At 35.2% G+C, this 25,714-nt stretch overlaps 1 protein-coding gene across 30 annotated transcripts in view; it reads left to right on the plus strand.

Annotated features, from left to right (window-relative positions):
- ZBTB20 (zinc finger and BTB domain containing 20) overlaps window positions 1–25,714 on the plus strand; it is a 775,686-nt gene that overhangs the window by 422,435 nt on the left and 327,537 nt on the right. The window contains exon 8 of one of the 30 annotated variants that reach the window (XR_008553868.1): window positions 5,944–6,494. The exons of the other annotated variants lie outside the window; for them this stretch is intronic. The gene's annotated coding sequence lies outside the window, so the exon portion shown is untranslated. Of the gene's footprint in view, window positions 1–5,943; window positions 6,495–25,714 lie in introns of those variants that run through there. 30 annotated transcript variants of the gene reach the window in all.

Raw genomic sequence — 25,714 nt, forward strand, 5'->3', positions numbered from 1 at the left:
CAGGGGAGGTGAGGAGCACTGGACCTCATGGAACCAAAATGTAGGGTGACTCACTACATTTGAATCTTCACTCCTCTAATTACTTCCTGTGTAATTTAGAGAAAATTTTTAATCTCTATGCTTATATTTCCTCACCTATAAAATGGGAGTGCTAGTAGTTCTAACTGGCAGAGATGTTGTAAAGATGCAGTGAATGTTAGCTGATATTGATGTTGTTATTACTGCTGCTGCTGCTGCTGTTGTTATTAATCACTGAAATACGTTGAAATTTTTCCTTCTTAATGAGTCAGCATTTAAAATTTAAGGAGAAGCTGTGAAATCATTAGAAGACTTAAAACATGGTTTTTTGACTTGCAACCCACAAACTATGCGTTAGCCTAAACTGATGGGGAAAGAAAACACATCATGTCACAGACTTCCATTGTACATTTTAGGTGAAGGATATTTAATAAGAGAGTATATTTCCTAGCTTCATGTGTCTTTTTTCTCTTTCTTTGGGCCTGTCCATTGATATCGCTCAGCCTCCTTAAGAAAACATTAACGTCAAGTAAAAAATTATTGTTATTTTTACCTCTTTTGGAGACATAAAGATTATTTTTAAAAATATGCACACAGTGACTTTAAAATAGAATCTTGAGAATGCTAAACCACAGCTCACACTGTCACGTTTAGTCCATTTCATTAAAGGAACAGTAATGTGCTTAGTAGCTAAGTGTGTAGAAATCCAAAAAAAAAAAAGTACAGTAACCTTATTCGTGAGAAGAATATGATAATATTCATTGACAGGGGAACTACAAGGAGCAATTATCCCAAGCTGTGTCTTTCAGACAACGCTGTCAGTTTTTCCACTTTGATAAGTACAGCTGGGTTTGTGATGCAAGGACAAGAAATTTCTATGTGGCTGGAAGACCAGGGCATTGGCTACCATATTAGCTATACCAGAAGAAAGAAATCTATCAAGGAAAAATGAATTTTAAAAACCTTTGTAGTAAGAATAATTATTGACAGCATTTGATGGATTTATTCTCTGCTAGTGACCCCAGCAGAAGCACTTTATCAGACACTGATTTTCTTCTTTTTCAGAGGTCATTTGAAGCCAGAAAGCTATACCAAAACCCATATTTTTTGAGGGGTGTGTGTATGTGTTTATGAATGTATGAGTTTTAACACATCACTTTTGGACTGTTTTGCAATGTTAGGTATTATGTACCACATGACTTTATAAATTAAAAGACATTTCTAATATTCACTATCCCATGCAAAGAAAATTAGTTGCAACTCTGGCTGTTGATTTTTTACTTTTTTCTCTTTTTTTCTGTCTTTCTTTCTTCCCTTCTTTTTCTTTCTCTCCCTACCCTGTCATCAGAGAAAGCTTAATTTTAGTATTCATAAGATACTTTGAGTTATAATGATTAACTTTATTTTCTGGTACTCATTTACCTTAGTGCACACCTGTTTTTACTCACTCACTATTATATTTTCAAAAAATGTAAATCTTTGAGGTTAGGAATTAATAATTAAAAAAAGAGCAAGTTACCACATGCTCATTCCGGTCCTTGCTCGCTTTCTTTGCCTTTCCAAATACTCAACTGCAAACTTTATTACGTGGAAGTACAGTGCCTCTTTACATACACATCGAAGCTGTGTGAATTATAAAACAACTAGAATTAAAACTTGTCCAAGACCCCAAAGCCTGTTCTTCACAAAAGAACCTTTCTTGCCTGATTTAGAAAGTGTTTTGAATGATGCATAACTAAGTAGAGTAACTAAACAATTGCTTTTGAGCATCTGAAGCTTGCCCGTTAAGATTTCTATAGCCTTTTCTTTTGCTTTCTGTAGTTTAAGAAGTGATTCATGTTCAGTATATGAAAGTTCTGGGTTCAGCCCCTTGAGCTTTTAGTGGAAGGGTCTTCATGAATCTAATAAGTAAAACAAGTAATGTAAGAATGGTGGGCAGTTGAGATCATGTGAGTTTACATACCAAAATATTTCCCTGGAAAGAAAAGGCATCTCCTGTAAATTTCAGTTTCCTAAATTCAGATATTGAAATATACCTTAGTTTTCTTAGGTAGATTCAGAGTCAAATTGATTGTAAACTGCTTGTTCAGATACCACCTGGAACTTCACAGAATAGCATCAATACTTCCCCAATAGAAAAACCATTACGTACCAATTGGGGTGAATTATGAACACATTTTCACTAAACAAAAGCATAGTCAAGTGCTAAATTTTACATGTTGTCCTGATGAGATATTTTCTATACAAATGAAAGACCAAAGTGTATAAAACCTCAGGGTGTGTGCCTGAGAATTACACTGCAGCTGTCATTTTTGCATTTCCTGGCTTTCAGGAAACATTACTAGTGAACCTGTCATTTAAATCTATGGAGAACATGGATTTATCTTCATTTTCACTCTTTGTTTCCCCTTTCTGTGATAACAGTTATGAGATATGATGATGTAAAGTGTTTCTACTTATAATGGTTTCAGCCTTGTCCCTTGGCAGCCTAAATCTTCTGGCTAATTCACTGATCAGTTAAATAGTCTAGGTTATTATTATTATAATTATTATTTTACATTTATATAGCACTTTCCTCCAAGGGGCTTGAGGCATTTAACACACAGTAAATTACCAAATAGGAATTAATCCTTATATCGCCCTGTGGGGTAGGTACAGTCACATAAATGAAATTCTGCAGAAGCCCCGCCTGTGTCACAGCTCTCAGCTTTACTCCCCCAGCCCCCAGTGAACTTATCTCGCCTAACTGAAGATAAAGTGGATTGCTATTGGTGTGACAGGGAATGGCTTGCTGGAAGCAAGATCTTTGGGAAAATGGCCCTACGTCCTTGCTTTGGTGCTTTGGGCTTCCCTAGAAAATAACAACTAATGAGAACAGCTAAGCTTGTATGTCTTGATTTGCAGTTCACAGATAAGTTCCACTTAATTGGTTTAATTTAATTCTGACTCTGAGACAAGTTAGAATCTGGCCCTAAAACTTAAGTGTACACAAAAATCTTTTGGGAAGAAGCTTTGAAAAGCAGATTTCAAGGTTTTCTAGCTCACAGAGCACCTACTTTAATAGATCAGAGAGGAACTCTAGAAAATATATTTTCATCCCAAGTGATTTCGAAGCAGGTGATGTTTACCCATGCTTTGAGAAACCTGAGCTGCGCAAAGAATTGTTAGCCCACATGCTACATACCAGAAAATGATGGTCCAAGAAAGCAACACATCACAGTATTTGGCAGAGCCTGGGCAAGAAACCACATTTTCCAGTTCTAAAACCTATACTCTTCACTATGCTACAGCACTTCCTAGAAAGGGAAGGCAGGGAAACAAATAAGCAAAAAGAGGATTTCAACTTAAAGAAAAGGAGAGAATAGTTGGTGTGCATGTGAAGCATTTTGCTCTATTGTGGACTGGCATATGTTGGCTCCATTGGAACCTCAAACTGGGACAAGGCATATCTGTGATGCCTGGAGAGAGAAAGCCATCCTCGATAGGCCAGGGCTAGCCCAAGAGCTGTTCTTTGATCTCAGAGCTACCTGGTTCCCACTTCCCACAAGTCATTCAATTAACTCAAATCCAGTGGCTGCCTGATGGATTTGCAGTATTTCATTTTTCACCCTGCCCACAAAAAAGTTCTCTCCTTAATAGGTGCTGCCACCAAAATAAAAAGTGGGCCTTGCCAGGAATCCAAGAAAAGCTCTTTTAATAAGCTTCCTGTTTACGTGAGTGGGTCCTTTATGGGACGGGATGAGTTTTACATTTTTTATTTGAAGCAGTCTTACTCTATTTCTAAGAGAGAGAGAGAAAATATAACAGGAAATGGTTATGAACAATTTAACTATTATTTTTCAATTTAGTATTCCATTTGGAGTAATTTCATTCATTTTTTCTTGAATTAATTTTTATTCAGTTTTCTTCAAAAAATTGGGACAAGGCATTATAGGAAAAACTGCAGACAGACATAGTGCATTCAAAGTTTTATTTTGTTCTGAACTTCTTACTCAGAAGTGTCAGAATTCCATGGTGGGGTTTAGAGGTGCTTGTGGGATTTATTTGGGGTTTTCAGAAACCAGAAAAACAGACACGTGGTGTTATTCGTGGTAAAAATTCCCACACTCTGCATAAACTCACCACACTTTTCAGTACATACTACTGTAAATTGTATTGAGAGAATTTCCATGTCCTTCCTTCTCTTAAACGCATGCATCCCTCATCTATGAGTAATAATTATTGCTGTTGCAGTGAAAAAAGTTGTGAGTCTCTCTGTTGTACCTTTTTATTCTTAGAAATTATCTTCTTCTGAATTTTTCATCTAAAAAAAACACCACTTTGATTATTCCTAAGTTATTGAACAGACAGATTTAATTTAGAAGAGTATAGTAACCTTGTATAAAAGGCAAGAGGGCATTTATTCTTTGGCAGGGGGTGCAAGGCAGCAACAATAGGAGGGATACATTTGGCTACAATAATGTATGTAATATTCTGGCAAAAGTATGAAATATCTATCTACCCTTTTCAGAACTGACCTTTCAAGATTGTTAGGTTTGATCCCTTAAATATTATTCTATACCCAGGATAGATCACGATTCTGCCCAAAACTTAAATTATTTGGGGAACCCTCATTATGAAAAAGAATACAAAATTAGCTTTACAAATTTAGTAGAAGATCTAGGAAGTAGTCACGTAAGTGGGAGCCCTGAAGTCTAAGCACCATGAAATTCACAGTAAATTATCCTCTGCACACCCCCATGTTGGACTTTACAAAGGCATTCTTAATAAATATTTTTTGTTTCAAGAGAATAATGTTCTTTAGAAGTCTAGTCTTTATGGTAAAAGTAATGAAACAGTATAAAAAAGATGCAAGCCTACTTATAAGCAATCTGACTACCTTGTTCCCTGTGCAGTGTTTGGCTGTGTTCAGGCTAACCCTAACTTCAGGTGGGCCAACAAATACCATTTAGAGCATTAGAGCAGACATCTCTGCATGTGACCTGGTATTTCAAGCAATACTTAAAACGTAAATACAGGGCAGCAAAAAATGTCAACAGTTCCTTCAAATTTTTGTAATGGGATTAAAACTGTATTATGAATCTAATATCAGAAATGGGAGTAGGGGCCTCCCCTAGTGGTGCAGCGGTTGAGCGCTGGGCTGCAAAGCTGCCTGCAGCCTCTGCAGCGCCAGTTCGATCCCCAGCCACCGCGAGGGTCCCACATGGCACGCAGACCTCTCCTGCCACCCGCTGCTCCCCTCAGCAGTGTATTTCGTCAGTCTGCCTGTTCTGCTCCCCGCTCTGGCTCTGGTGAATTCTCTCACCCTCCCACACTTTTGACTGTACCAGTGCTTGTATAAATAAATCTTTAAAAATAAAATAAAATAGGTTTAAAAAAAAAAAGAAAGAAATGGGAGTAGGTTGCATTTGACTCTTTGTCTTCTGTCCCTGAATTGGAAATGATGTCAGTGACATGGCCTCCCCACAACGTTTTGCTTTACCACCCATTTTACTCTTAATTATACTGTTTCTTATTGTTCTTCAGTTATTTTAAGTGGATTAATCTTTCGAACAAGATTATAAGTATCTTGAGAGCAGAAATTAGATTTTTTTCTGAATCTTTCACATTGCCAAAACATTCCTGTTTCCTTCCTTTTTCCCCTTATCTCATTTGCGTTATTCTAGAAATACGTTTTAGTGTTGTCTCTTGGTAGGCGATACCAAGAATTGAGCTGCTATGAAAATTTAAAACCATCTCTACCCTCCCCTCCTCAATCTCTAAAAAAACTTGTCTTAAAGGTAGAAATGTCAAATGTTTCTAAGATAAATCTAGGAGTTAAAATGGAAAAACAGGAGATAGATATACTGGCAGGTCAGAAATTAGTGAATTACTTCATTTTCTATGTGGCTAAAGCAGTTATTTCACCCTTCCTTTCCTCATCAGCAAGAAGTGCCTACCTCAAAAGCAACTACTAGTGTTTCTAAGGAGGAAGACATGAAACTTATTTCCTCTGAGGGAGATCCTCAATACATATTAACTCCTGTGTGCACTGGAGAATAATGATAGAGGAGAGTAAAGCCATCTGACATCACACATACATTCAAATGCTCACCTAAATGTCAATTTCAGGCACTCTTTTTATTGGAAAAATGTATATTGCCTTTCAAAGGAAACCCTTAAAAAATAAAATGTCACATGTTTGAATTTTCACATATTGTCTTCATTTTCAGATTTCATTTATATTGTTCTTCTTTCACATGCAATCAGTGTTCTCTAACAGAGTCATGGTATTGAGTTAAATGTTTGCAGAATAGTTGTGGTTTATTTAAAAAATAACTTTCACAGCTACCTTAGATCTAGTGTTGTGCTCCCTCAGCTGAAAATGACCCCTGGGGGGGGAAATGATTTTTAAAGTAAACTCTTAGTTTTAACTTGATTTGTCTTCCAAGAGTAGAGTTAGAAGTATGGTGTTCTTATGATCTACAAAATAAATGTTTGTGATACATTTTAAAACTACTATGTATAGCAAAAATATTGTCCTCAAAAAATTACATATAACTTTCCACAACTCATGTTGAGCTATCTTTTCTTTTCGATGTGTTTACTACATTTTATAAATAATTTTAAAATATCTGTTAGATAATGCTGCTTAGTCCATAACTTTATATTTTAGACTTCCTGGAATTAAAGAAACTTATTAGTCTGGTTGACACAGTAATGTAAAATTATTTTTTTGTAATATTTGGCATAGTTAGCTACCAAGCAAGTGCTTAATGTATCCTTTCATCAACACTATATCCAGATTTGTCAGATATATATTTGATTTTGTGTTCCTTCCAGATCAAGTCTTTTAACTATTAGACTGTACCATGAAAGGTGGCTGATGGCTTGAGAGCAGTGTCTCTGGTGTATCACTCATCACAGGATTTCTCAAAAGCAGTACTGTTGCTATCCTGGACCAGATAATTTTTAATGGAGACACAAATGGTTGCTCTCCTGCAGGGGCAGAACAACTAGCAGTTTTCCTGTCCTCTAATCAACTAAATACCTATAGCACCCCTCAAGTGTGATAATCAAAAAAATTATCTTCAGACAATGTCAATTGTCTGCTAGGTATGGTATTGTTCTCTGGGCTACGAATCACTGTCCTAGCAGTATATACAATATACAAATATTATAGCCTACATAACACATTATATACACTAATATATATATTTCTATAGTTCATTTGTTTGGTTTTGTTGTTTGTTTTTAATGGAATAAGTATAATTTTGAGAAACTTAGTAGTTCTTAACTGTGAATTTCTTCCATAGAACTGTGATGGTTTCTCTTTTAAATGTCAAATTACATAGGCAAGAATCAGAGTTTCCTTTAATGACTTAAATACATGTTAGAGAAAGAGTTCTAATATTCTGCATAGATGTATATTTTATACTTATTTATTTATTTATTTATTGGTCTTATTATATAATGATCTTCCTAAGAGGAAAATCAGGCTGGCTCACTGCTATTGACGCAATAAATTCCTCACTCAAAATTCACCTGGTTCAAATAGTTTAATAGTTGACATTTTACCATTAGTAGCATGCAACTAAGAAGAGATCTAGTGAGAACTAAAACTTACGAGTAAATCAATTTTGTTTTAAGGCAAAAAGAGGCCAACGACACAAACAGGGCTTTGCTCTACTGATTTGAGCATGTCTGAACCCAGAAGTAAAATGTTTACATTACATTGTCAGAGAGGCTAAAGCGTTGCTTAAGTTAAGTAATTGGATTTTAACCTCCTCCAAAGAGGTAGAAAAAGCAACCTGCAAATTGACTGTATGAAGCTCATTGATCCTCATAGTAACTGGAGGTAGGTATTGTTATTAATGTCACTCTCACCAATGGGCAAAGTAGGAGACTGAGAAGTTCAGAGCTTGCTCAAAGTCACACAGCCTGGAGGAGATTGATGGGCTAGATTTCAAACACCTCTAAAGTGGATATTTATTCAAACGAATAAATTAAGAAAATAATTAACCCTTCAGATTTAAAAGTAGGAGGATGAACTGAAAGGGTTATATATTTAATAATCAGCTATGTCATAATTGCATTACACTATTTTAAAAATACATAGCACCTACAAAATGTTCATAGACTCTCTCAGTTTTTTCCAGTCTCAAATTATTTCATCATCCTCCTTTCCCATTTGAGGACTGAGAAAATATTATGTTGCTCCTAAGCATGATTGGTGAGCAGCAGATGATTTCCACTCTTCATTAGCTATAAGATAATGGCTACCTCTCATTAATACTTTTCCCAGAAAACGTAAGAACTGAGATGATAAACAAATCATGTGGCATTTTTTTAAGTATGAATTTCTAAGTATCTTTTTTTCCTATACTGTAGTACTCAAAATGTTTTTGTCTGGAAATACTATATTTCTATATCTGGAGTATCTCAAATACTATATTTGAAAGAGCATCTTTTCACTTGTGATTTTCTAAACATGTATGTTAGTCAACAGATAAATGCATTTAGTTGTTAATATATAACTTGTTGTATCCACAAAACACTTCTGTCTCCTCTTTTGATTTACTTGTACTTTTTTCAAAATAATGCCCAAATGATATTTTATGAGTTTTCTAACTCTTTGGCTGGAAGTTAGGTTTCCATAAATTTGTGTCAAAAGAAAAATAAAAGGGTAGACAATTTGAAAAGTAAGGGTAGAATCATTTCTTCCAAAATGTGTTTAATCACTAAAGCCTGCAATTATATCACATTTGGTTGATATTTGAATAAGTTGATTCAACCCACTGTTTTTCCTCAAATTTAGCAACACCCATGTTTATAAAAATGATGAAATTTTATATATATAGACCTTTTGCTTCCAGTAGTACCATACTTACCCAGGCCATTCCTCATGAGCCTAGCAAAGTTGTTTTGATATACGTTTTAAGAGCCATGATTCACATATTAAAAAAAACTAGCAACAACAAATGTTGGCGAGGTTGTGGAGAAAAAGGAACTCTCCTGCACTGCTGGTGGGAGTGCAAACTGGTCCAACCACTCTGGAGATTTGTGGAGATTTCTTGACCTACTAAACATAGAGCTTCCATATGATCCAGCAATTCCACTCCTAGGTTTTTTACCCAAATGACACAGAAACAGTAATTCCAAAGGGCACCTGCACGCCTATGTTTATAGCAGCACTATTTACAATAGCTAAGCTTTGGAAACAACCCAAATGCCCAAAAATAGATGACTGGATCAAGAAGATGTGGTACATATACACCATGGAATATTACTCAGCAATCAAAAAAGATAAACACATGCAGTTTGCAGCAATGTGGATGGAGCTAGAAGGGATCAGGCTCAGCAAAATAAGAAAGAAAAAGAAAAATACAGGATGGTCTCACTCATAGCAGGAATTTAGAAAACTTAAATAAGAGACCAGGAAAAAGACTAATCAATACAAAGTAAAAATCAAAATCAACAAGCAACTATAAACCAGAGACACACTACGGGGGTGGGGGGAGAGGGAGGGGCATGGAGAGGAAGGACTAGAGTCAAAATAAAGGAGGGGGGGTGCAATTGTATGGGGAATATAACCAAAATGAAAATGCATACATTGTGCAAAGATGAAAAAAGATGTAAGAATTATATAAAATAAAATATTAAAAAAATAAGAGCCATGATTATAGCTTAAGAGGGAAATTTTGATGCAGTTTAAAAAAGAGAACTTTTCACTTTATTCTTTCATACTTTTCATCTGTAACCTAGGATATGTTGCAGTTTTTATTGTCTTCTACTTGTTTTTTAAAATTATCTTGATGGACCTCTCTGGTTTTTTGTATTTGCATCTCACTGGGAAAGGTAAATTAACTGTATTCAGAGGAAATAGGCAACTTATAAAGTCTAACAGGCTTTTTAGAAATCTATCATGATAGGATTCAGTAACTGATGTAGATGAGGAGGTAGCTGCTAAGCTTTTTAACAGCAGAACCCCAGAGTTGACATGTAATGCTTATACTGAGGCATAGGAAACCAAATTATTTCTTGACTGTGGAAAATACATTGTATCTCACCATCAAGTCAGTGTGCTTGGGGTTGCTGGAGCGCCACTCTAGATAGCACTGCTTGGGGGTGGGGGGCGGGAGGGGAGGGATTGGGGTCAGAATGGGGGGATTGCAATTGTATGGGGAATATAAAAATAAAATATATTATTTTAAAAAAATAAATAAATAAACAAATGGATTACATAAATAAATAAATAAATAAATAAATAAATAAATCTTAAAAAAAAAAAAAAAAGAACAGGCAGACTGACGAAGAAATACACTGCTGAGGGGAGCAGCGGGCGAGGCAGGAGAGGTCTGTCTCGCCATGTGGGACCCTCACTGGCGGCCAGGGATCAAACTGGCGCTGCAGAGACTGTGGGCAGCTTCGCAGCCCAGCACTCAACCACTGAGCCACTAAGGGAGGCCCTGTTTATCCCAATTCTTAAAGTTCTGGCACTTGGAGTTATAATGTAGCTAAAGAGACATTATCAGGCATCTACACAATATGTCTCCATTGATGAGCAAAATATAGATGCCTCTCCTCCTTGAAACTTTAAATAAAGTCAAATAAATACAAAGGCCAAAAAAAAAAAAAAGAAAAGAAATAGATAGCACTGCCACCACTGCTAAGAACTACACAGTGTCTTGGCTTCTCACAGGTAGATAGAAATGGGGTGAAGGGAAATAAAGAAAAATAGGTGGAAAAGGATTTAGGAACAGGGATCCAGATGTGCAATCAGGATAAATCAGTAAAAATCACAGAATATAAGGACAAAGGAAGCGTGGGGTTCACTTAGGACAGTGACAGTAGCTAACGGATCCACTCTGATCTTAGACTGGTACTGCTGAGAGGATACTCAACAAAAATTTGTTGAAAGGTTAAGTGAATGTAAACACTAAAAGCTACAAGATCACTAGTTCCCACAAGCTCAGAGTGAGGGGAAAATTAAACATTAGGAAGCTGCTATGGCAGCCTGTTACTAAGAAATGTCAATATGACGTCTGCTAAATAATATTTATCAACCATGTTTTTTGCATTTTTTTCATAGCCAATGAATTGTTATATTACAAAATAATTTGTTCCCTACTAGCTTACATTATTTTTTAGTTTGAATTCTTTAATAACAGCCTTGTGTAAGAGAGTCCAGGCAGTTTTGTCATAAGAACATGGTACTCTGAGTACAGATGGCTTTATGTATCGCGGGTGTTTTAATCCAAGGAGGTATAAATTTTATTTTCATTACTTCTCTTCATAACAGTCAAATTGTGAAAACCTTTTTGCCTGAAAATGCCCAATAGCCTTCAAGTTCTTTCCTTCTTCTGCCTAAAGTTCCTAATGTTCCTAATGTTCTGCCTAAAGTTAAGACTTAAAACAATCCTTTTCATATGGTTAAATATTTCGGTTGCCCATGTTCATAGTGCCACCTTTCTGCACACCTGGACAAATACTGTGCACATAGCTTAGCTTTCCCTGTTCAGGAAAGTTTAACTCCATCCACATACTCAGATAATTTACTGTGCACACCATGTCTAGCTATATGCTAGTCAGAGTGAGAGATGCTGGAGCAAGCAAGTCATTCTTAAATGTGTTTAGCAAAATTACTTCAATTAGACCACTTCCTAAGAAATCCTAACAGTCTTCAATGCTCACCAGTGTCTGTAAGCCTGTTTATATTCTTTGTGATATTACACAAAAATCATGGCTGCCCCAGTTTCTCACTTTCATCGTTCTACAGTGTATACATACATTGGTTTAATCTAGTAGTATGTTGTGTGTATCTATATGTGTATGTATATACACATGTATACACACTCTGTGTGTGTGTATGTGTGTGTTAGGAAGTTACCTATAAGGTCTGTTTCCTGCATGTAACTCAACTAGTGTTTCAAGAGTTATGCACAAAAATGTCTGCGTTTGTACCAAGGCTGTCCTTGGGTTACTTTTGCTGGAATGATTGGCTGCATAATGGCGTATTGACACAGTACTACTTTTGTTTCTAAACTCCAATATTGTAAAATTTTCTTCTTCTTGAGGTTGGTATATGTACAGGCTCTTAGTTCCTTGGTTTTCAACATTAATCCTAATGTTCTGCCTAAAGTGTAGTAAAGGTTTCCTTGTGCTCTACTTCACCGTGGTGCTGGGGGGGAGTCACCATGAGTAATTATTGTGCTTTACTCCTGGGCAGCACAACCACAAACTAGACAGCAGTTCAAAATCTCAGGTTTTGCAAGGGATTGGGGGAGACCATATACAGCCTCAGGGAACTGCTAAAATGTTCAGATTAATTGTCTAGATACAAGTTCACGAGTCTCATGAACATTTACTTTAGAGTTAGAAAAAACTCTAAAATCACTAAGTTACTGTTAAATGCCAGGGTAAACCACTTGGTTTTATGGAGGAAAATGATATCCATTTAAGAAACAAAATTCTAAGATCTAAGATGAAGTTAATGTAGAATAGTATATGCAAGGGGATTGTCTATAAAACCTGTGGCAGTGATTTTGGCCTCTAAAGACTTTGTTCCATGTGTTTCCAAATACATATTATATACATATTTTTTGTGTATGCACATGCATACACAAACTCATGAAATGGTTTCAAGCAGTAAACAGTTTTGGAAGCCAGACAGAATAAACTAATCTTTGGTTTATAAATCTGCTGTGATACTAAAGGAATGGCTGCATTAGCAAACAACTTTTAACACAGAATTGGGGGTTTGAAGATAAGAAGTTGAAATAGGTAAAGGAGAACAATGCTAAGAACAATGACATGCCTGCAAAATAAATTTCACCATTTGAAAGAATAATATACAAAATCCAGCTTGAAAATAATGAATGAGAGGGCCAACTTGATATGTTTTAAAAAGAATTTATTGAGATAAGTCTTCAAATTGGCTTTGATCAGGCTGTTGCTAAATATAGGGGGAGTGGGATTCAAATCAACCCAGATAAAATCTTTTCTTCTTTATATTTACTGAGCAAAGATAGAAAGAAGGTATATTTTCCTCCTTCACTCCTTCATTACCAGACCTTTTTTTTTCTTTCCTTTTTTTTATTCCCAGACTAACTAGGCTGGGTCATTTTCATAATATCAAGAGACACCAAATGGTGAAGCAGATCAAAGGGACAAAGAATGATATAGGCATTGAGCCACTTTCCTTAGGACCCTGAGTACAATGTGAACAATCTGCTTTGCTCCAGGCCCCAAACCAAATATTTTGCAGCAGCCCCAGTCTGGAAGTTCTCCCTGTTGCTTTTCATAGTTTAGATAATCCACATGAACAATCCTGATTAAATCAATTGCCCAAGGCTATGGGCAGAGACATAAATGGTTTTTCAGGAGAGAATGGTCCAAAGAGTCTGTTCTTTCCTCTCTCTTCTCTCTCTCTCTCTCTCTCTCCTCCCTCCTTTCCCCCCCCCCATATTTCTTTTCCTTCTTTTCTCTATGTGTTTTTATTCTCTCCTTGTTTTACTTTTTTCCTTTTTTCTAAGTTTCTCTCTATTCAATGCAATGGAATTAAGTGTAGAAGTAGATACTATTACTAAAACAACTCCTCTTCATTTCATGATTTAGGTTTTGATTTTAATGACATTACCTGTTTTGTGATGATTATGAATAAATTTTTGAAAGATTGTTATTGAGATAGTGGTTATCCAACAATATCATGGACAGCCACCAGACATTTGTGTCTTATGTCTGATTCTTCTTAAACTATGCAGTTGCTCTGTCATTTAATAATCCTCACCTCAAATCTCACTTGAAAGAAAGCTCATAAGATTTAAGGAGAAAAAAATCCCTAAAAATAAAAGTTAGGCTAGGCTAGGCCAGGGTGGGAAATTCCATTGTGGCTAGAAGCCCATGGCAGGTAGAGTGGAATTTAATGAAGGAAACTGCTGTGTTTTTGTGTCTTTCTGTATGTTTTTCCTTTAAAACCAAGAGCTGGGCAGGCATCCCATTCGACCTGACGTGACCCAAGCAAATTGCTTCTTATATAAAAACAACTGCAGACTTTGAGAATGTGAAAATGCACTGTATCCTTCTCCAACTGAGGGAAACGAAAGCCTGAGAAACAGGACGGCCCTGTCAATACTCGTTGAGCAGAACTATCACTCAAACCTGATAAAGGGAGATTAGAACAGGCTTCCTTATGCCAGAGGGATTCATTATAAGTTGAACTTCTTGATTTATTTTTTATTTTCTTAAACAAGCACAAATGGTCAATGGAAAATGTGTTTTTTAAAGGCAGGATTTATGTAGGAAATAATAGAATGCACACTTTTAAAAATTATTTTCACAGAACTAGCATTTTAAAAAATTTTAAACATGTATTAAATAAAAAAAGACAAAGAGAAGCATTTTCCTTTTCTGCCACAGTCTTGGACAAGCAAAGGAGAAGAGATTCAGGGTGTGTCCACTGATATTGCATTCAGATGTGTTGTCTTGGCTTGTGTACTGACAGATTTATTTAAAAAACAAAGTTTAAAAAATGCATTGTGTGCTAGTGAAGTCACTTCATAAATCTTTTCCTTTATGAATTATTTTGATCACAAGGCTCGTTGTTTAAATCACTGAAGGACTATTCTCCCTAAAAGAAAAATGCCTTCATTTCCAAACTGTCAGTTCAAAAGCCAGCAACTTCCCCTGAACAGCATGCAGGGATCCAGAGGGGCAGAGAAAAAGGGACCACATGAGTCCTGACTCTCACATAAGGCATTATCTAGTTTAGATTTGCTGTGGTTCACAAAATTTGAAAATTTAGACCCAAGGGCCCTTACTTTTCTAATGGATAACTTGGTTTGAAATGGTGATTCTACTTCTGGAAAAAAAAGCAAACAAACAAAGGAACATAGCCTTTGATGCAGCTGGTCTGTCAGAGGGCGGAAGGTTAGAATTAGAATACTCTTCAAGCTGTTGCTGAATAATGAAGGGTAGGGCTTCCTAGCTGGGCAGTGACCACAGTCCCTTGAGAATACAGAGGACAAATATTACCTAATGTGTACAAAAGAGACTTTGAAAGTTAAGTTGATTACAAGCTGAGAGAGGAAGATTAGATGAGCCATCAAGGAGTGAGTTCTACCATGGGGACCTGATACGAGCCACAAAGTTCCAATCTACCCTCAGTTTCCAGGGTTAAAGGCATAGGTATCAATAAGAAGTAAGTTTGGTCTTGAAATTAATAGCCTGCACGGAATAATTACATACTTGAATATATGCATACGTAAAGATTGGTGAGCTACACTGGATGAAGTTTATGCTGTAGGTCAGTATATGGTGGGTAAGAATCTCCTAATGAAAGTGTAATGTGCTTGTAGCTAAGGCCTTATCTGACTTTTTACTAGTTTTCCATACACTAGAATAGTATTGAGACATGAGGTAAATAATTAATAATTGTATCAATTTGCCAGGGCAACTGGTCAGTTGGAGTGGTAGGTAGTACTGGGTTAAACTAAGGAAGACATTCTAGAAGATGAATTTGAAACAGGTTCTGAAGAATGATATTGATAACATAACTAGACAGGCTGTTTGAAATTCACTGATTCAGTGATATTTCTTGACCACCCATTGCTTCAATTTGAGGTTGCCATTGTACTCTTGCTCCCTGAGATGATCAAGAATTGTATGGGAATGATGGAGAAAAAGTTTATGTGAAAGAGGTAGCAAGTTGCTAATGCAGGAGATGAGAAGAATATTTATAGGAGATTTATACTGTTAGAATGAGTGAAGAGTGCTATGAATGAGTTTATTTCTATTCTGAGTGGGCAAGAAGGGGAAATGGTTAGAATTTAACTATGGAGTCTGACTATCTGGTCTACTATTAAATTCATTTATATAAAATACTTAGCAAATGCCTATCTTTAAATAAAGTGTTTAAATGATGAGGACATTGTTACCCATTTGCCTGCACAACTGTACCACGTGTTCAGCTTCTCTGTTACAGTTGGAAATATCTCATATCACTAAATCCCAAGCAAGCTCCTTAATGTAGTTTTCTTTATTTATAACTATTTCATTTCACTCATAGAGATTATTCAGTTCAATTTAATTATATAGCTTTCACTGGCAATATTAGTAAGTGGAATACTTACAAATTTTCCTAGGCACTGTGAATGATTTTTTTTTAAAGATTAAAAAAAGAAGTCTTTTCTCATAAGGAATTAACATCTATTGGCAGTGGAAAGTCTATTGACACTATATTATAATGCAGTTTTCCAAATCAATTTCTAAGTACTATCTACCATAAAACCAAACTTTTGATGGTTCTAATTTTGGTAATGTAGCAGTAACTTATACTATTCCCAAATAAAAATTTTCATAGGTAGCAATTCCAAATTCTGCTTAAGATTTTTAAAAATAAACAATTAAAAACGAATAAACAACTATTTGAAGACACTGAAGGAAGACTAAAAACAATCAGAATCTGCCGTGAACTGTACAGAGTGTAATCCACATTTATTAAAATTTATCTTTTCATGAAACTCCCCAGTCTATGTGGTGTGGGACAGCTAGAATACAAGCAACAAACTGTAATCTTGTTGATTTTAGGTGTCAGAGGATGATGTTCAGAGTTTTTAGAGTGACTAAAATTGAGAGAGGAACTATTGGAAAGGATGGAACCACAAAGGGAGGGCGTCTATAAATCTGCATGTAAACTCTTGTAATATCTTGGCTGACTTGTAAATTATGTATATGGAAGGGAGGCTTTAAGAACTTGAGAAAAATAATAACTAGAAGACTCAAAGAACTGAGTAAATATATCAAATTAAAGAGAGACTAAGTTAGGAGTTCAAGTGTAACAAAGTTAGAAGGGTTTTTTAAATGCCTCGTGCTCTACTTAAAACCCAAATGGGTCACACTTTAGGCATGCAGATAATGACCCAAGTCTGAGAATTTAATGTATGAAAAAGGTACAAAACAGCAACACTGAAATACCCTAACAAAGCAAAATTAACCCACCACAATGTCAGAGTGGTCAACCAGTGATTTAATTACCTATTAGAATAAAAGTCAATTTGTTTAGGAGGAATACAGCAGAAATCCAGGGTCTCTAAATATATCACCCACAAAGTTTAAATGCGATTTATAAAGCATTAGACATGGAAATAGGAAAATTAGCCCTCAACCAAAAAAAAAATCAGTAAATAGAAACAGATCCTTAGATGATACAGATGTTGAAATTAGCAGACAAGAACTTTAACGCAAAAGTTATAAATATATTCAGAATTTGCTGTGTTCATTATCTGTAGAACCATATAAAATAAATATTCGGGTGTCTTAAATGAAAAAAAAATAGATGGAGTTATTTAAAGTAACAAAAGACATAAATTATAATATCTAAAATAAAATTAATTCATTGGAGAAACAATAGATTGGAGTTGGCAGAGGAGAGAAGGGGCAGGAAAGGTTATTTGATAAAATGATATCTGAAAATGTCCAAAATTCCATGAAAAATCAAAAGCATACATGTAAAATCACATGTTGGCATAGTTTTCAAAGATATAAAGAAAAATCTTGAAAGCAGTCAGAGGGATATGAGAAACAGATTGCTTGTAAAGGAAGAATTAAATATAAATGTTAGCTGATTCCTCAGCATAAATGATGGAAATTAGAAAAAAATTGCATGCCATTAGTTAATGATGAAAAAGAAAAACAACTGTCAATCCAGAATTCTATATACAACGAAGATAACTTCCATTATGAAAAAATTTAGAATTTTCACATAAACAGCAGAACTGCTAAAAGAAATGTGACAGGAAGTTTTTCAAACTAAAGGAAAAAAGAAACAAATGGAACCTTGTTTTGAAAATGATAGTAAAGGGCTCTAAAAATTGTAGCTATCTAAGTGCATAGAAAAGAATATTATTTTGCCAGCTTTTTACAAAAAAAAAGACCATTTAATGTATAAATTCTAACATTTTTCACATGTCTGTAATATTTTATGTCTACAAATAAAATATATAAACTACTACAAATCACAGATAGGTGGTAAATGGAATTATACATTTGTAGGATTAATATTTTCCTGAAATGGTACAATATTGATTCCCAGTAGTGATAAGTTAAAAAGGCATAGTCTAATCCCTTGAACACTGATGAAATTGAATATGAAATGGCACAACTAAAAATACAATAATGGATTTAAAATGAAATAAGTTACCAGTTTAACCCATTTAAGAAAAGGAAAGCCGAGGAACAAAAAAAAAAAGGAAAATTATAAAGCATATAATGAAGTGATAAATCTAACTCACCTAAAGCAATAGTTCCATTCAAACTAAATAGTCTAAACAGTGATTAGCAGATTGGGTTAAAAGATTTAATATTCAGGGCCTCCCCTGGTGGTACAGCGGTTGAGCACTGGGCTGCGAGGCTGCCTGCTGCCTCTGCAGCGCCAGTTCGATCCCCTGCCGCCAGCAAGGGTCCCACATGGTGTGGCAGACCTCTCCTGCCGCGCCCACTGCTCCCTTCAGCAGTGTATTAAAAAAAAAAGATTTAATATTTAACAATAGACCGTCCATAAAGAATGCATGTTAAAAATTCAGATACATGTGTGTTAAGAATAAAAGAATAAAAAGATATATTAATGCAAATGGTAAGTATAAGAAGAATGAATTGATTGCATTAGTATTAGACTTTAGGAAAAAGAGTGTTATTAGATATAAAGAAGGACATTTTATAATGATTTGTGCAAAAATACCATGATGACATTAGTGATAAACGTGTATGTTGAAACGGATGGAAAAATAAAGAGAAATACAGGCATCCATAAAAATTGGAACTTTTAATATCCTTCTCCCAGTACTTGATTGAATAGGTTGACAGAAAGTGAATAAGGATATACAAATTATTAAAAACACCATCAAACACCATGACCTATTTGACATTTACAGAACATTATTTCCACCTACAAAATGTGCATTCTTTATTTCTATATACAGAAATTTTATCAAGAGAGATCACAATCTGGGCCATTAAATAAGTTTGAGATATGATACAAAATGTTTCTTGATCATAATTTAATTAAATTAGAAATTTAAAAATAACAAATATCTGGAAATACATATCTAAAAATGGTTATTTGGAAATTGAGCAACAAACTTTGAAATACCACATTGGCGAAAGGAAAAGTCCTGAGGGAAATTATAAAGTATTTTAAATCAAGTAATACTAAAAATAAAATATATTGAAATTTATGATTAAAGAAGAGTATAGCAAAAATTTGGAGTTTTCATGAACAATTAGAAGAAAGAAGTAAGGTTTAAAATCAATGACTTTAGGGGCCTCCCTGGTGGCACAAGGGGTTAAAATGCAGCACTATGAAGCTATCAGCAGCCACTGTGCATGAGTTCGATCCCTGGCCAGGGAGCTGACCTACATGGCACAGCAGACCTCTTCTGTTTTGCCCACTGCTCCCCTCAGCAGTGTATTTCAGTAGATCTGCCTGTTCTGCTCCCCACTCTGTCTCTGGTGAATCCTCTCACCACACCTCCTCCCCCACATCTCTGGCTTACACCCCAGCTCTTGTATGCATAAATAAAATAAATCTTTTAAAATAAATTAAAAAATAAAAAAACAATGATTTTAATAGTTTGAAAAATATGATCATACTAAGCCCCAAAGTAGTAAAAAGAAAGGAAATAAATAATAAAGGCAAAAACACATGAGATAGAAAAGAAAAAAGATTTTCAAAGGCAAAACTTGATTATTTGAAAAGATTTGAGAAACTGACAAGTTTCTAGCAAGAATGATCATGAAAATATAGAAATCACCAATATCAGTAATGAAAGTGGGAATATCATTGCATATTATATAGATATTGAAAGGATAAGGAAACATGAAAACTTCATACGAAAAATTTCAACAACTTGGATGAAATAGAAACATTCCTTAAAATAACTGACAAAAATCCCTACCAAAACTGATACAGGATGCATAGAAAATCTGGATAATTCTATCTGCATTAAAGAAATAAGATTTGTTATCAAAAACATTCTTTTTTTTTAAGATTTATTTATTTATTTATATAAGCACTAGGTACATTCAGAAGCGCGGGAGGGTGAGAGAATTCACCAGAGCCAGAGAGGGGAACAGAGCAGGCAGACTGACGAAATACACTGCTGAAGGGAGCAGCGGGCACGGCAGGAGAGATCTGCGCGCCCTCTGGGACCTTTGCCTACCCCCGGGATCGAACTGGCGCTGCAGAGGCTGCGGGCAGCTTTGCAGCCCAGCACTCAACTGCTGCGCCACAAGGGGAGCCCGCAAAAACATTCCTAAGGGAAAAAGATCCAGGTCCTAATAGTTTCCCTGGAGAGCTCTGTAAAAAATTTAAATAGGAAATATTATTTATCCTACCTAAAGCCTTTCAAAAAATACAGAAGGAGAAAACACTTCCTGACTTGTTCTGTGAGACCAGCATAATCCTATTAGCGAAACTTGTATAAGATATTATAAGAAAATTACAGGCACAATAATATTTTTATTTTTCAGAAAATAAGTCCAGCAATACATAAGAAAGGATAATACCTCATGATTAACTGAAGTTTATGTCAGGAGTGGAAGGTTAGTTCAACATTTGAATGTAAACTCACCATATGTCTAGAATAAGAGAAAAATATGATCTCGATATATGCAGAAAGAACATTTGAACTATAGCAGGTATTCATAATTAAAAACTCTGGAAAGTGGAAGAGACAGAAACTTCCTCAACATGTTAAAGAACTTCTATGGAAATTTGCAGTAATAATCATTCTTAACAATGAAAGAATGAATGCTTTCCATGTAAGATCTAGTACATGGCATGGATATCTATTCTTAAAACTTCTGACCAACATTTTACTAAAGATCCTAGCCAGAGTAATAATACAAGGAAAATAAATTAAAGGTATAAGCCTAGGAAAGGAAGTAAAATTCTCTTTATTCACATATACCATTGGCATTAACATTAGAAAATCTTAAGGAATACATAAAACAATTACTGGAGCTAATAAGTACATAATGGAAGACCACAGGATCACTACACATAAGTTGATTGTATTTCACATAGTTGTGGCAAATAATTTGAAAGTGAAAGTTTTAAAAATTTAAAAATTAGGACTCACACTACCTAAGTTTTGTTACTTTTTTTTTTTTAAAGATTTATTTATTTATTCATACAAGCACTGGGTACAGTCAGAAGTGCGGGAGGGTGAGAGAATTCACCAGAGCCAGAACGGGGAACAGAACAGGCAGAGTGATGAAATACACTGCTGAGGGGAGTAGCGGGCACGGCATGAGAGGTCTGTCGTGCCATGTGGGACCCTCGTCTGGCAGCCAAGGATCGAACCGGTGCTGCAGAGGCTGCAGGCAGCTTCGCAGCCCAATGCTCAACCGCTGTGACCAGGGGAGGCCCCTTGTTACTTTTTATAAATATGCAGAAATAAAGACAGCATTATAGCAACATCCCCCAAATAAAAACACAAATTGGTCATTGCAGTAAAACAGAGTTCAGATATTGACTCTAAATATGTGGAAATTGATATTAGCAAAGTTAGCAACATAATTTAATTGGGAAAAGGAAAATCTTTTCAACAAATAGTGCTGAAACAAATGGCTAAACATATGGACAAAAATTGAACTTCAGACTCTCACACTACACACTAAAATTAATTTGATATGTGTTAAATACCTACAAGAACTAAGATTGTATACTAATAGATTGACACATAGGGAGGTAAAGATCATTGAGAGGACACAGGAAGACCAAACTATGAAAGAAAAAAATGCTAAATCCTACCTCATTGAAATTAAAAAATTCTGTTCATCAAAAGATATTGTTAAGAAATAAAAAGGCAAGCAACAGACTGGGTGAAAATATTTGTAATGCATATATCAGCAAAGGACCCATGCCCAGGATATGTAAGGAATGCCTGCAAATCAATAACAAATACATGAAACAACTTGAATAGCACTTCGCAATGCAAGATCCAAGAATGGCCTGCAAGCTCATAAGAAGGTACTTAGCACCTTTAGTCATCAGAGAAATTAAAAAAGTAAAACCACAATGAGATCACAGTCATGCTTACTAAAATGACTAAAATATAAAAGACTAATACATTCAAGTGTTGGCAAGGATATGAAGTACTTACCACTCTTGCATTTGCTAGTGTGACTGAAATGGTCCCACTGCTTTGGAACATTGGGTCAGTAATTTATAAATATCAAGATGTATCTCCTCTGTGACTTGATAATTACATTCCTAGGTATTTACTAAGGAAAAATGAAATCTGTTTCTTCAAAAACACTTGAAAGAGAATGTTTATAGCAACCATTCATAATTGCCTAAAACTAGAAACACTCAAATGTAGAAAATGGATACACAAATTGCAGTATAGTTATAGAACAGAATACTGCATATTATATAATTCCATTCGCTGAATTATATTTGATGACAAACTCACCTGTCTGTAGTAATAAAAATTAGAATTATTGGTTGTTTCTGGGGGGTAGGAATTGGCTGGAAGGTGGCACAAAGGAACTTCCTTGGTGTTAGGATGATCATTACACAGGTGTAGACAGTCATCAAAATTCTTTAAAATTTTGTAAAATGTTTTACCTAAATTTCGCCTCAATTTTTTTTTAGAAAAAAATATGTACTTGACCTTAGAATTAGACTTTTAGCATTGAATTTAATGTAGCATATACACACATGATTTATATTGAGGTATACCTGAAACTTACATAATGTTATAGTACACTGTTACTTCCATTAAAAAAAAAAAAACACTCCCCTGACCTCTCCTGCTGCCCGCTGCTCCTCTCAGCAGTGTACTTCGGTCCTTCTGCCTGCTCTGCTCCCCGCTCTGGCTCTGGTGAGTTCTCTCACCCTCCCACACTTCTGACTGTGCCCAGTGCTTGTATAAATAATAAATAAATAAATCTAAAAAAAAAAAAGATTAGAAATAATTATTCACCATTTTTATTTAAAAAAAAAAAACTCTCCCCTGAACTGCTTCATCTATTTTGCTAAGAATTTTCCTGTACATTGTCCTACTTACCCTCAAGCTGTTTTTTTTGTTTTTTTGTTTTTTTTTTTTTTAAAGATTTATTTATTTATTTATATAGGCACTGGGTACAGTCAGAAGTGCGGGAGGGTGAGAGAATTCACCAGAGCGAGAGCAGGGAGCAGAACAGGCAGACAGACGAAGTACACTGCTGAGGGGAGCAGCGGCCTGCAGGAAAGGACTGCTTGCTATGTAAGACCCTTGCCCAGCGGCCTGGGATCGAACCAGTGCTGCAGAGGCTGCAGGCAGCTTCGCAGCCCAGCGCTCAATCGCTGCGCCACCAGGGAGGCCCTCCCTCAAGCTGTTTTAAAACTTTTCCACCTACCACTATGATTTTGAGAGATGCTGTAGAACATAAATTGTCAGAATTTGGAAAGCTAGAGAATGTTCAGGATTAAGACAAGAGGTAACAGGTAACAGATAGGGTCTTGGAGAGGCCTTGCTATTTGCGGGCAAGTTTTTAATGTTGATAATCTCTTTTTTCTGTTGTGAATGGTATTGTTTTCTAAATACACTTCATTTCTTGAGCAAGAAGAAAAGGAGTCCCTTATATTTACTTTTTGTTTGATTACATATTCCAAAGTTAATAGCAAACTCTACCTTTTAAAACTTAAAAGGTGAGTCAGGGCTTTTTAATTTTTCTTCTCCTTTCTCCTTTCTAACCAATGATGTTGTTTATTCCCTGGTTAATTCTATACTTCTAAATAATCACAGCCAAAGAAAAGAATAATTGAATATTCAAAGCTGACAGTAAGCAAGATTTCAGTTTATTTCCAAATGTAGGCTTACCACTTCTCTGTGTTTAACTGTGAAGCTGGTGTTCTGGCAGTATTTTCATATGATTGAAAAATCTGCTTTACCTAAAACACCTTTTTGTTTTTAGCTTATATAGGTGTTATCAGGTTTTGTCTTATTTTACTCCTTTCAACCCACCCCCCAACAAATATTACCCAAGTCTGACTGGAGTACAGCCTTTTATTTGTAGTGAATATTTATTAAAGCTCTTAATACCTGAATTATGAAATGTAGACAAGAGCACATTAACCTGGCTGAGTTATTTCCTTTCTTGTTTTTTTTTTTTTTTAACACATATTCTAGCCCAGTCTATCAACGCCAGATGGCAACTACATTTTGATACACTGAATATTTACCAAGTCATGTGGTGTGCTTTTGAAGTATTTTTTATACCCTTTCCATCAAATGAGCTGACTCATCCCTCATTCATTTATTCCTACTTTTAACAAGTGTTATTTTTAGAAACTTACCCTCAGCTTTATCAAAATGATAAATATTGTTTTAATGATGTACGAGATGTTCTGAAGGCCTGACTTACATCTTACTATGACTATCATGTAATTGTTTAATTTTTAAATGTTAATAATGTTCCAGTTTCCCTCATATATTTCAATGAAACTTTACTCCAACCACATCATTGTGTTAGCTTAGAGGAATGTGGTGGGAGTATTTTTGTACTTAAGTTTAGGATATTCAGGGAATTAAAGCATTTATGGTGAAATAACTTAAAATGACCATGAGGGTAACAGCCAAGCAACTGATATTTACGTCCAAGACCTAAATAAGAAGCTCCATATTTTGGGTCCAATGAAAGACCTAATCAATTAGAAATAGGCAGCAGGCCTAGTAATAGTAATAAGAAAAAGAATACTAAATGGACCTCAGAATGCTGTGACTCTTGTGTTTTCTTGGTCTTCATGGGAACATGCATGTGTTGGAATACTCTCAGGATATTTCTATAAATAAGTGCTGATATTCCTTAATCTGTGGTTATAAAAAAAAAAAAACCAGAAGAAAGTGTGCATGGATAAAATACACACACTGAGTAATGTGGGTGGAGACCAATGCACATTCTAAGAATTCTTCCTGGTCTGTTGATCTCTGAAGACTATTTTCAGTTATTATTTAAGATTTTATGGCTACTCATCAATGATTTTTCAGAAATAGTGGAGAATATTGTGTGTCTTAAGAAGTTAAGAATTAGTGCTTTATATGAAAGAGTGGGAGTTTTCTTTGTGGATAATTTTTTCAAAAATTTTATAGGGTTTTTTTTTTTATCTTTTTAAAGCAGACATTAGGGATGTTTGAGAGATTCAAAAAGAGAAGTATGAAAGAACCTATTCACTTTTACTAAAACCTCCCATGATATTCTTATCATTGTATTTCCTAGCTCTGTTGTGTAATTAAAATTGTTTGTATCTTGTTTGTATGTGTGTGTGTGTGTGTATGCATGTGTGACATTTGGTATAGTAACTAGTCTGAGGTATCGTCTCAAAAGTATTGACTACTTTATTAATGTATATAATACTCTAGGCATAGTGCCTGTTATTAATGTTATTATAACTACAAATTAAAAGGAAGTTTCCAATAGGCCTTTAAAAGTTATTCATTTAGCCTGTCCTTTTATAAAAGATTTGGGAAATAAATAGTTTACTTACTATAAATTTAAAGTAATTTGAGTTCCATTTTAGAGGTAAAACCTACCAGCACTGAATTCTTTAAGGTCCAGATTAGAATTAGTTTTTCATATGTACAGAGAGCTTGAGATCAAATAAATTTTATCCCTATGACACATGTGAAATTTCTCTCTGTAGACTTTGTCAGTTTATTCACCTCTCTAACCC

The sequence above is a fragment of the Talpa occidentalis genome, unplaced genomic scaffold, assembly GCF_014898055.3.
Source record: "Talpa occidentalis isolate TD23 unplaced genomic scaffold, MPIMG_talOcc4v2.1 talOcc4.4, whole genome shotgun sequence".
Classification (NCBI taxonomy): Eukaryota; Metazoa; Chordata; class Mammalia; order Eulipotyphla; family Talpidae; genus Talpa; species Talpa occidentalis.